The sequence below is a fragment of the Belonocnema kinseyi genome, chromosome 5 (genome assembly GCF_010883055.1).
Source record: "Belonocnema kinseyi isolate 2016_QV_RU_SX_M_011 chromosome 5, B_treatae_v1, whole genome shotgun sequence".
In the NCBI taxonomy this organism is placed as follows: Eukaryota; Metazoa; Arthropoda; class Insecta; order Hymenoptera; family Cynipidae; genus Belonocnema; species Belonocnema kinseyi.
The window spans coordinates 362,173-372,377 of record NC_046661.1 but is presented as its reverse complement, the minus strand read 5'-3'; positions in this window follow the sequence as shown (position 1 = coordinate 372,377).

The window sequence follows — 10,205 nt, the reverse complement described above, 5'->3', positions numbered from 1 at the left end:
ATTTAATTTTCTCTATTATTTATTACAAATATGTAATTTTGTGCATATAGAAATTGCGCTACTCATTATCAATTTATTATTTATTCCGTAGTTCCGTGTTTAAATGTAGCGATACATGTCAAACTATCTAACCTCAAAACATCTTTCTAATGCTTTACCGTCATATTTTACGAAGAATGAGAAAACAAGAATTCGACTTCGTAGTACGATGAGGGCAGCACCTCGATAGGACAGAAAATGTGATGTCCTAAATATATAATTCCCCACTCTGACGCCCCGTACCGCATCTACGTTTATAATATCTTTGCTCATCTCTGATTTTACCAAGCATACAACATTCCGTTAATACTCTGCACTGATTTGTTGAGGTATAGGTCCGTTACCTGTGGTTGAATAGTTGAAACCATTAGCCGCGAAATGTAGGTCAGGTTTGAAAAATGATTCACTCAGTACACAGATTTTAGCTTGTAAATTAAACTTGAATGTTTAGTATAATTCGCCGATATTTAATTGTTCATGGATGACATATCCTCTCATTTGATCTCTAGAATAAACGACAATGATCGTGTATTGCAGTTCGTTGTAGACGCGGCAGATTTGAAAAGCCTGATAGTGAGAATCGAAAAACACTTCCATAAGGTCGAGCAATTTGGAGTCAGGACTTGACATTCTCCATCTTATTTGTTGCTATACAAATAAGAATTGTTTGTAACGAACTAACAATTCTTTTATTAGTTTTCTTCCTAACACACACACACATTAGTAAGTTTAGCACTTAATATCGAAGCACATCCGAACACCAGTCGCGTAGTGCGCGAACGCGAAATCGATAAATCGCAACGCCTTTGAATTTATCTAAATTCTTTTGAGTCCGTATAATCCTAAAATAACTAAAAAGTCTAAAAGCCGCAGGTTCAAGGTTTTAAAGAGCACGCTGAAATGACAAGTATCCGCCAATTAACGTCTAATCAGGTTGAAACTTGTAACTATAACTGACTTTTCTGAGCTCTGCATCTATATTTATAATCTCGTTTTGGCCGGGATTTATCCCTACTTTTAGCTTTTAACCAATCAAAATGCTGACGTCACTCACTTTTAATGTCGAATAACCAATCATAAATGTGGCCACTTTACTCCTGCTACTTATTTCGGCAATTAAAGTGACAATTCATGAGTTACAGTTTCCTGTTTGTAAGTCCAAAGGTCCTCTTTTTATGGCGTCTGACCGCAATAAACCGCAATGAACCGCAATAAACTTATAGTATTCTTAGAATTCGTGTAACAATAATAATTACTTAATATTTATTGATTCTATACATGCATAATCAATTCCATTTTAAAGCCATTTGACTCTTCCCGTAAGTAAAAGGGTCTTAGCGCCTTTGAGTTTTAGTTCATAAAACGACGCATGCCGTTACACATGTTCATCTACTGCGCTTGCCCGGCGCAGCGACCGTCATTGGTTGCTGTTGGCGCGCGATTCAAACCGAATATAAATAACCATTATTTTTCAACTGTTTTTTTTTAGTTTCAAAGACTAACTTATGTTTCATCAACTAATTTTTAAATGAATATATTTCTAACATTTAATACAATATGTATGAATATTTGCATAATTTCTTGTACAAATTTCAATTGCAAAAAACAATCATACTAGATAAATACTAATGCCAAAAAAATTGGGCTACTTGTACGAAAATTTCGGTATATATACGACTTGTTAAATAAACATTTTTGTTCTTCAAAAACCTTTGTCAATGAAATATAAATTCATCTTTTGAATTGAAACAAAATGTGCCAAAGTTAGGATCACTGGTCTCGAGTCTGGTTTATCGGGCATGCGCAGATGGAGCCTCGCCTCGTATCAAGCCACTCACGTTCTGAGCACATGAGGCCCAAGCATTCGACACATGTCGACTCTCTAGCATTAATAACTAAAGTCATCGATAATAAGAACACGTAGGGTCAGTGATTGAAATGTGAATATCACGCTCTTCGTCTTTGAATTTGTGCGTGTTTCCCCATGCGTATTTAGAGCTTTTATCACCCGAATTCACACTTTGGGCATTTGATTGAGTTCAAGTATCAAACATAAAAGGATAAAAAACAATATAACTAATATCTCAATCTTTCCAAATCGTGTTTCTTAGTTGTGCCAAAACGATTGGCAACGATTGAGCATTTTGCATTTCCAATTGTTTCGAATCGGGTACTTTAAATTTGCCACGTGATGGCAGCACTTTTGTCTAGGGGGAATTAATTAAAGAAAATTATTTACTTTTTCGGAATAATATAAATTTGAAACAGTATATATTATGAAACAATGTAAATAAACATTTTATTCATAATTCTTAGCAGACGTAAGTGGTGATACGAAAAAAGGTGCTAATAGTATTTTATGTTAAAAATATAAAATCAGATACACGATAGAAAGAAAAAAGTTGATTTTGTGATAATAAAGCAAAATTGTTATTTTTTATTATGAGCTCTTGGATTGTTTATTTGAGTGGAGATGTTTTTAAATTTTTATAAGTTTTAAAATCGGTTAAGATTAAAAAAAAAAGTAAGCGAATAATTTAGAGACGTGAAACTTCATAAAAGCGATTGAAGTATTATTTTATTATTTAAAAATGTCAAGCTGTTATTAATTGAATAAAATTACACAATTAAAAATTAATATTAGAGATAAAATATTTTGTTGTCAAAAAGAGATCTCAATTTTTTATTATTCGCAATTATTAACACATAAATTCATATTATGAAAAAAAGTTTTTATTAATTCAACTTGCTAAATTTTTAGTTTATTGAAAAATAAGTACTCAAAATGATGGACTAAATTATTTCTAAATTGAACAGTGAATTTACATCAATGTCGGTGATTTTATATTTGGTAATCCTTAGATTATGACTTCCCCTTTACCACTAATGATTGACGTAAAACGAACTTTTTCTATTATTCGCAAGGTAGCTACTAAAATCGAAGACAAAATATGGAATAATTGCCTGGTTAAAAAAATTGTACACGAGTTAATAAAATTCAAAGTTTAAGTTTTTGAGGCTGAACATTTTATAATTTAAAGTATTTAAGACTAAATTGCAAATTAAACCAATCGAAGTAGAAGTTTTCTGATCACTGAGCGTTCTAAATATTTAATTAAAAGATTTCAAATAACGATATGGATTCAGAAGCCTTTAACTTTGCTTAATTCAAAATTATGCCATGTGAAATTTAAGTATGAAAAATATACAGTTTTAATCTTTTTTCGATTTGATTTGAATTAGTAAAAATGCAGACTTCAAAAATAGGATTTTAAAATTTAGGTTTATAAACTGCTTACATTTAAACTTAATAATTTCTTGATTTTAGAATTTTTAACTCAAAGTTTAAAATAATTCGTAAATTAAAAATTAAACTCTTATTCTTTGATATGGTAAAATGTCAAAAAACGTTCATACGGTTACATAAGATTTGATAAAATTATGAGAATGACTACTGGATATAAAGACCAAAAATAAACTTTTTTTCAGACTGTCAAATAAAAAATGTTAACAAAATTACAGAAATATGTGGCCATTAATCACAATGTTTCAGGAAGGAGAAAATATAAAAAATTGCTGTGCTTATGGAAGGAAAACCATTTCTTGTGATGAATTCCACGCGTATTCAATTCAAATTTGAACCTAATGAAAATTAATGAATCTGATGATATACAATTAACCATTTGAAACCTCTAAAATAAAAATATTTGTAAATCAAATTAATTGAAATATTTAAATTTTAATATCTTAAATATTTAGCCTGACTTTCAAAATATTGGGTTCATCCTATCTTCTATAATTTTTCGAATCGTTTTCAATTTGGTATCCATTATTCTCAGTTGGGGGTTAAGTTTTCAATGCAGCATTTCGATTTTGCCTTAATTATTCACAAGCAGTTTTTTATTCTGCCAAACAAACAAATTTTAAGAATAAGAATTTAAAAAGAAGTAAATAAAAGTTTTACAAGGATATACCGCCTAAATCAAACTACCTACTTGATAATCATACTAACTCACTGTCACATCTTTAAACGGTATCATTTTTATATGTTGTAAATCAATATACTTTTATATTTTCATTCGGTATACCGTCTAAACATTATATTTGTTTGTACTTAAAACTTTTGTTAAATTACTAAAAATGTAATATCTAACCACCAATAAACACGTGCGCGTCATGTGTGTTACCCACGAAAACTGCAGAGGGCGTATGCAGGCAAGTGCATTTACTCAATTCAATCCGATTGGGAACAACTGACACAATTAGCAACAATTTAAACCGATTCAACTTTTGATTTTAGAATATGCACTAATAAAAGAGTTATTAGCTTAAACCTTTAAAAAAAGAAAAAATAAAGTTTAAAAAATCAGGGCTGTTAATTTCAGTAAACTATGGAAAAGGTTTAGAGTTAAAAAATGATGTTTTTTTTGCAATGACAATCATTTTTACACAAAATACAAATTTAGAATAACTATTTGTTTATTACAAAGGTAAAGTCGGATTCAAAGATTTGACAAGAAGGAAACAGGCATTATAATTTTCTATTTAAAGTTATATAAATATAATTTTCGTAAGATTCCGGACAAATTTTCGAAAAGATTTTTGAAGATTTCACATATGCCGAAAAAAATGCAGAACATTTTTATATATTTTTTTATTTTTCAGGATTGAAGAAATAATTTTTTATAATAAATTTTCGAAAAACTATTCAAGTTTTTAAATATTTTTAATCTGTTAAAAAATTTTTAAATTCATCAATAATTTTTAAAGTACAAAAAAATACATTTTTACAATTGCCTTAAAAACTTCGAAATGTTTAGAAACTTTCAGAGGAATCTTAATAAAAAATTGTATTCTTTCAAAATTATTAAAAACTTTTAACATTTTTTTAAATTCTCAAAATTTTATAAAATTGCTTAAAATTGTTTAAAAAATTTATAGAAAATGTTAAAATTTTGCAAATTTTAAATTATTTTAAAATCTTTTTAAAACTTCTAAATATCTTTTCAATTCATTCAGTATTCCTAAAAAACCATTTAATTTTCCCAAAATCTTCTAGATTCTGTTTCGTTTGTTCTAAAATCAAATCTCAATTATTTAAATTTTTTCAGAAATCTTATTATCGGTAAGGATACTTAATTCGTAAATTAAGATATACTACGTTTTAGGTCCATTAAGTATTTCATTTCTCTTATCTCTTTCAAAGTGTGAAAAAGTTTACAAATTGTATACTGCGATAGGAAAATTGTAGGAACAGAGTTATTTCCTGATATTAAAAAAATCATTTGTAATTAAAATTTTCTCTTTGATTAATAATGTTTAAAAACATTTCGAAAAAAATTATATCATGAAATAAAATCACTAAATTGAACATTTTCATTTACACAATTGATGTTTTAGTAAACTCGTAATGTTTATTAATAAACTTAATAACAGACGGTTGACTTAAAGAGTCTTTTTTTTTGAGTGACTGGCAAAAATTCTTAGAAATTGAAAAAAAATTAACTGCAAGAATAAAAAAACACACACATCTTCTTTTTTCATACATTACTTTGTCTACTAAATAATTAATACTCAGAGGCGAACTGGGCCGCCGGGCAGCAGGGAAACTGAAAAACGCTCGCAAGTTTGAGCGCGCCTAGGGCGCGCGACGGCTGAATCTCACGCTTCGCGCTCGAACATAATTACACCTCGAGCTTTGCGCTCGGATATTTATTCTTTGCATTTGCAATGCGTGAAAAAAAGTTTATCAAAAAGATATCTTTTAGATGGCAGTATTTATACTCGGCTTCATATTCTGAATTGTCTACTTAATTAAGTATAGTCAAAGATTAAGTTTCTCAAAGCTCTGTAGGCTTTGAGATACACATTCTCATCGTAACACTCGCGCTGCGCGCTCGATTTCCGTGAGACATTTGTAAACAGGTTTTGTTGGATTTTTTTTCTCGTAAGTTTCGTCGTTTTTCCACACATTTTTTTTTATTTTATTTTTTTCAACGTTATTTGTCACGAATAAATCAAGAAGTAGGCGTCCTATCAAGAGGTGATTCTTATCGAAACTGTAGATCTTTTTTGGGATAACCATTTTTTTTATTTTTTTTATTACACCATTAAGCCATTTCACTTTCGGGGTATGCGTGACTCACTCGGTAGGGGAAAAGAGTAGTGTCTGGAAGGGATAGAGATTTTTCAGATTGATCCAGAATTTTCGTGCTATTTAAGTAAATAAGACGTTCGTTCCGAAACACTGCTCCGACCCAGGTTGCTGATCAATCTCTCTAGCAATCACCCCAAGCGAAGAACCTCACGAAGTCATTATGTAAGGTTCCCCACTTGGGTCCATTAGTGGCCAAGGTCTTTTGTTTCAGGCGTCATTCACTCTACTGAGACTCTTTTTATTAACTATTTGCCGCCATACTTTCCTGTCCTGGCATACTTTTCTAGCTTCTTTTATGTCCATGCATTTTTTCATGCAGGCTCCTTTGTTTCTGTGACTTCTTATGTCTCTTCTACCTAGGTCTCATTCACACATTCTAACCATTCTTTCCGCGGTCTACCTCTGGGCACGCTGCCATTTACTTTACCTTGATACACTTGTTTCGTTAGTCGTTCATTTGGCATTTTATCAACATGTCCGAACCATCTTAACCGATTTCTTTCCCATGTGTCTACTAGCGTCTCTTCTGAACCACATTCTTTTCGAATTATCTCGTTACTTACTTTATCCATCAGGGTTTTCCCGCTATTATGCGCATGAATCTCATGTCAATTGCGTTAATTTTACTCTTATCTTTCTCTTGATAAGTCCATGTCTCGCTACCCTATAGTACAGTCGGTACAAATATAGAATTATGTATTGCCACTTTAGCTTTATTTGATATATTTTTACTTCTGATAAGGGGACCTGCTCTACCAATAACCTCCTTACCTTCGTTTATTCGTCTATCTAATTCCTCATCTATCTTCCCGTCCCTGGTAAATAATTCGTATTTTTTCGTATCCTACCTAGTTTGTCCACAAAATGGAATTTTCCATTATTTTTTGTGCAATCAAAATTTGAATTTTCGATTTCTGAAAAAAATCCAAAAATTTGTTATGATAATCTTTTAGAGCTTTCAAAAATAAATATTTATTTTTTGACATTTTTTCATATTGTGCGTTTTTCGGTTTCAAATTTTGATTATCGGTTGATTAAAAAAATTTTGATAACGCTATAACTCTGAGAATTTTCTTTTTATCGAAAAAAGTCATTAGGATAAATTGTTTGTTCTTTTTTATAATATAAATATCCGTACATAGAATTTTCAAGTTCAGAAAAAAGTGGTCTCAAAAATTTTTTAAATGCGCTCACTTTTTGAATTTTTATCAAAAATGGCTAGTTAACAAACTCGTCCTTTCTTTTAAGACTTAAAAAAGTGTGCCAAAGATGAATTTGATTCGTTGATTTTTTCGAGAGTTATCGTGCTTACGGACGGACGGACGGACAGACAGACGCCATCGTGAAAACCTGATTTTCGGATTTAGGGGGTCTCGAAACACGGAGATCAGTTGAAAAAGTGTGATGTCAAATTTCCGACAATTCTAATACTTTCTCAATCATAAATGATGAGAATGTAATAAATTTTTAATTTAAAAAGACGAATTTACATTCAAATTGTTGAATTTTGAACTGGAAAAGGTCAATTTTTCACCCGAAGTAGTTCAATTTTATACGGGAATATTAAAATTTTTAGATAAAAAATTTATTTTCGACAAACTAGTTGCATTTTTAAAACCAGATCAATTTTCAATTAAAATGATAAATTTTCCAACAAAATTAATTTTTAACAAAAGAGTTCAGATTCTAACCGCAATTAGTTGAATTTTCTAAAAAAAGATAAATTCTTAACGAAAAATGTAAAATAAAATTATATTGTAATTTAGAAATATTTCCTTTTCGAAAGAATACTTGTACTCTAAAAATTAATTGAAGCACTCTCTTTTTTTAAACATCGGAAGAAGGGACCAGGGATTTTTTAAACTCCTTTCTCCTGAATCTCAGTTTTATTTTTTTTTAATTCCCTTCTACGTGAAAAATTCCATGTCCCAAGGGAAATTTAATTTCTTTACTGAAATTCCCTGTCCTATAATAAAAACAATAATTATTTTCAATCATATGCTCTGCAACTGTAGACAAAGTAAATTAACTATTTTTAAATTAAATTTCCGGTCATTTCGTTGTTTTTTCCAAGTCTTTCCCAGTTTCCCGCTCAAGTCGCCACCCTGATTAGAAACAAATTATATATAAATATATTTTTTTTAGGGCGTGAAATGTATAGATGAATTGATAAAAGAGTATATTATAAGGCTAATGATAATTGTTTAAATATTGTTGTTATTATTATTATTATTATTATTATTATTATTATTATTATTATTATTATTATTCAAGTAATATTATCAATCAATTTTTGAAATTTGCAACAATTATAGTTGTTTATAAAATTATTTAATTAATTACATTAGCGAAATAAACAATGGAAATATTTGAATAAAATTCAAACTGTTTTCAGAATACTCATCCTTATATTCAATTTTTCTAATATTAAATTACATGTTTTGATGCCTTTTTTTGGCTAACTAGTTACAGCTGCTCTTATTGTTACTGAAAATGATGTTATTCCTTTTATATTCATAAAAAAGTATCAAGTTTTTAATGAATTTTTGTAATTTTGCTGTGCATAACAATGGAAAAACAGGCTTACCTGATCGGAGCACCATCTATTGGATTTATCTGAACTACGATGCCCTTCCGAATGCTAAAAGAACAACTACTGCATACACATACACGGGCGATGCATAGGGCTAATGAAAATGATGTGCCAGGTGCTGAATAATTGAATAAAAAGGTGGAAAAAAAATACCATTTGTCAGTTAAAAAGGTGGTTAAAATTCAGAAAACAATGTACCGAAGGAAAAAAGCAGTAACTTATTGACCGGTATGCGGAATGCAGGTTATGTTTACACTGAGTATAGTGTAAGGTTTCAAGATAGTGTTGAAATTCATTCAAATTAGTGAAATAAATGCAAATGCTATTTTTTATTTCGAACTTTTTTTCTCTGAAAATTCGTACAATAAAAGAAATATAAATAGAAAATGGTGAAAAAATTGTTTGTAGAAAATACGTGAAACTGAAAGAAGTGAAAATATTTCTTTACTCATGTTTTTATATAGTACCAGAGTATTATGTTGCATGCATGAAATTTAAAGTGAATAAAAAAAAAAGTTATTATTCTACAACTTCGACAATGAATAGAGGCGGCAGACTAAGGAATCCATGTTGGGAAGAATTATCCTTCCTTTAAAAAAAAATGGTCAAAATGTTTTGCGTTTTGTCAGGGGTGCAACCGCGTATTATCTATTATTGAATACGGCTAAAGAAAGCTTAAGAAACCACAGGTACATTTTCAAACCATCCGAACTGCAAATATCTTAAAAATAAAAAACACAAATCATTCAAGGATTTTCGCTGATTTCAAAACTTTCTTTCAGAAAAAGTGCGTTATAATTATGGACGTATCAGAAGAAAACCTGATGCAATTAGATGAAAGCAGTCAAAATAATAATTCTAAAATGAGTGGTGTCAGTTTTGTTATTCTTGGTGATATTTTTATGTCAAATGAAGTTCTTATAGACAACAACAATGTAAGTCTGCACACATAAGCATAGTTAAAAAAAAGTGAGGTTGTATAATGCTCTATTCGAGTCCGCTATCCTTATTACTTTTTTCACAGGTTTTTTAAGTTTAATACATTTTTTACGTATAATACGTTAGAAACCTCGAGTGACGCATTACTGCACAACCCTGGCGCAGTAAGAGTTCTTAAATTTCCAAGAATTTAAGATCAGGTTATATAACCAAGAATATTACAAAATTTAGGAGAATTTATTATTTTAAACAATATTTATAGTGTTCACCTAATGTCAACGGTTGCATATAAATTATTTGCTAGCTTGGGAATATTCAGGAATTTAAAATATGCAAAACAGTAGCTTATTAATTAATTAACATACTGTTAGACTAAAACTCTAACCTCAAATTTCAATTGTCTCACATTACTTAATAAATACTAGCATTTAATAAGATAAGTATTAAATACCGCAAGCACTAATCCTTTTTAAATAT